This window comes from Coccinella septempunctata, chromosome 8 (genome assembly GCF_907165205.1).
Source record: "Coccinella septempunctata chromosome 8, icCocSept1.1, whole genome shotgun sequence".
NCBI classification, from domain to species: domain Eukaryota; kingdom Metazoa; phylum Arthropoda; class Insecta; order Coleoptera; family Coccinellidae; genus Coccinella; species Coccinella septempunctata.
Window position 1 is genome coordinate 23,849,083 of NC_058196.1, and position 3,732 is coordinate 23,852,814.

A 3,732-nucleotide genomic window follows, 5' to 3' on the forward strand; every position below is an offset into this window, starting at 1 on the left:
GAAGAGGTGTGGCTAGTTGGGAAATGAATGCAGGAAAATGAAACTCGTATCGCATTGTGTTAATTTTCAGAAAAGTGCCTTGCAGGGCTAGCTATGTCAAAAATATTTTATGTTCCTTTTAATTTCCAAATCTGTTTTTTAGAAATAAGTTTGTCTGTCCTAATTTGGCAGTGATAAACGAAATTTAGACTTGCTGTGCCACAGCTTTGTTTCCGTAGAAGTGAACTTCAGCTCATTGGCTGGTTTCAAAGACACCAGCCTGTTAGAAATACAATCATAGTGAAAAACTATGTTGTGCAGTGACAAAGGTCGATACTAGGGGTGTAACAAAACAGAATCTTCCCAAACAAGATTGACGATATGAAGATTTTTCTACACATCAAGGCCCGGTTGTAGTTCGGAATTAGGCCCAGATTTAAGTTGATCCTAGATTAACGTGACAGAATTGAACGGAAATGTCAAAATTGATCTAGGATTAACTTTAATCACGAACTGAACAACCGGACCCTAGAGTCAAGCAGAACGTTCTCTAGAAAGGTAGGAAGCTGAAGAAGTTCTGTATGTTCATTCATAATATCATGAAAACTCGGAGAGTCCACAAATTATATTTATAGATATAATGAAAAGGTATTTTCTCAACAAATGCCGAAAGTGATACTTCCACATATCAACATGCAGGACTAAAAATTATTTTCTCAAATAGAAAATTCTCAAATCGAATAAGCCTTTGGCACAGAAAATTGCCAAAACGCTCGGATATCCAGCCAATCCACATCCACATTCGACTGATTTCAAACGAAATAATTATAAATTCCAGCATGTTCGTTACATCGCCCTGTAAATTCGGATACAGGGACAGATGGCTAGCATTGATTTGCAATTTCATTAGTCATTATGCCGAACAGACTGATGCTAAATGCGTATCAGTATTTGGATAATTCGAAAATCGCGTTAAAAACACGCCATAGATTTGCAAAGCGGCCCGACTGTCCGATAGGATGGCCAAGGCTTACTGGTATTCCGAAAATGAATACCCCGTCGTCACATGTCAAAGATAATTGGTTTATAGATGCCGCCTCCCTTGGGATTTTCGGATCATGATGAGCTGGATATGTGTTCAGGGGTGGATCCTGCGAGTAAAAATGATGTTTTCATGACGAACTTCATTGATATGTCGTCAGTAAGCCACAAATTTTTACAGTTGAGGTTTAGTTTTCGAATTAATCCTCAGGGTTTATTGGAGTGCACAGAGGTACGTCATAGTAGGCAGAATGACTGGTAGTTCAGTCAACTCAGCTGTCACAAGAAGCAATGCCAAAATTTTCGAGGCAATTGCATCAAACGAAAAATTTAAATTTTTTTAATTCGTACGCAAAAAGAGGCTGAAATATGGATGAACCTTCTCAATGTTATTTTAGGCCCAAGTACTAATTTTTACCCTCGTTTGTCGATCTATACATTGCTAGTCCTTGACTCGTACAAATATTTCAAAAGTAGATTTTCGAAGTCAAAAGAAACAATTCTTTATAAATCATTCGGCACAATTATGAACTCAAGATAAAGAAAATGCAGAAAAAATCCCGCAAATATTGTCGGTTTCTCAAAGAGTTTGTAGAGTACATATATGTTGGATCATATAATATGGGTTTGTCTCGAAGGGATGGTTTATGGATTTGATATTGGGACCGTCATATGTATAGACAAATGCAGTATGATTTATTTTCCGCAGATGCTACCTCGTCAAATACGAATGGAGAATCAGAATTGACCAGGAGAGGTCCATATTGATTGGCTCAAAAACATGACGTCCGTAGGGATAGGATATTGGATGCTGAAGAAATATTCCTTTCAAAGGAGCCTCGGATAGAACTGTTGATCTGGGATTAGAATCCCGCCTCGTGTTGGCCCACTCACACAAAATACCTACACGGAAGGATTTTTTCTATCAGCTGTGCTATCGAAAAAACTTTAATTTCAGTATACTGAGAGAGTAAATGCGCCGATTTTGCAAAAAGACAAGAGCGTTCCTCTTTTTATGTTTATTTCAGATAGTTGTTGAATTTATTCACCATATTCAATGGTTGTTTTTCTGGTAATATACAGGGTGTCTGTAAACGAATGCGAAGGAGTTAGGGAGATGATTCCTCGATGAAAATAAGCAAGGGTAGTTCCTATAAATTTTTTTCCCCATTTCTTGAGCATCCTGTATGAAAAGCAAATTCTGGGAATTTCTTGCATGGATTTCTCGTGAGATACTCAATCTGATACGAATTTCAAGAAAATTATATGGTGTAACATATAATTATACCGGGTGTCAAAGGAGTTTGTCATACAAATTTTGTGTTGAGCAGCCCTTGGTAAGTACAACTGCCTGAGGACGGCACCTGAAATGCAATTTTAAATTCTTGTCTTCGAAACCAGAAAACTGAGAGAAACCAATTTCTTCCTCGTAAATACGAGAGATTTGTATCTAATGTCCTTCCAAATCGAGGGCCAATACAGTCCATCATCCTTCGTTTTCAAACTCAAATCTGAAGCGAAAATAAATAGCTGCCCATCTCCGAGTATTGAAGAACTCTCCCGAAATGACGAAATAACAGGATCGTAAATTCTTTCAACTTCATTAGAAAACCCCGTCGCGCCCAAGCCTTTTTGCGCTTTTTAACGGAGGAAAAAAGATACTGCGTTCATATAAAAGTAAATAAAAAGCAGAAAAACCCATTAATCTTTCCGGTCCCTTCCTTCCTGAAATCTGAACCCAATAATGTCTGATACCCCTCCCTCCTTCGAGTGGAAAAAAACGCATCTGAACTCTTTTGTTTTTCCCTTGTAAATTACAGCATAATAAATAAAAGGCAGCCTAAACATATCTGGATATGGCATCAAGGGTTGCAAGAGTTATGGCAGCGTGAGGATGTTTACTGATGTTGGAACGCACGAGTTTGGGCGTTGGTTTATATTTCACGCCCATACAGGAAGACTTGAAAGAGCGTTAGACACTCAAGAGATGATACTCGAGTGTAAAGGTCAGCTAAGAAGTATACAGACAATTTATATAACGACAAGGACTCTTCTTATAACTGACGTAGGGTTATCATAGAATCTCCTCACTCTTCGCTCATACATCCAGTTAGACAGTTTCAATTTTGCGCGATTATTCCTTGAAATAATAGCGTTAAAGTTCTTCCAAATGTCTGTTATTTTGGAATTTGTTCCGCAAATGTTTCGCCTGTCCATTAGGCGATGAACACTCTTACTTCAATGCCGTTGCAAATCTACTTGTGACATATTATTACCTACTGTGATGCAAAATTTTTGTTCGGCCTTCAATGCTTTGATTTTTATCTTGACCAAACCTTTCATTACTATCGAATCGAAGTCGTTGAGGCTTACCAAGCCTTCCAGAGCAGTCATCACTGGTTCCTTTGTTTCACCACTTACTTATTCGATCCCAAGGAGACCGTCAATAGTATTGAAAAATCCGATGCAGCCTAAGGAAGCTTTTAGCTTCTTTATTTGTATAGTTCATAGTAATGTCCTGTAAGAAAACCACTGATGAGGCGTAACTTATTCTCATTGACATACAAACACTTCTTGTATCTTAAAGTTTTGAAATTCCGAAAAAACTTTTTGGAGCGAGAGTTTGTCTCTTTCGGTTTCCTCCTTCTCCAGAAACTCTTTCTTATAGGCGCATCCTCCCATACCACAGAAAGCTTCTGGACCAGTAAGTAG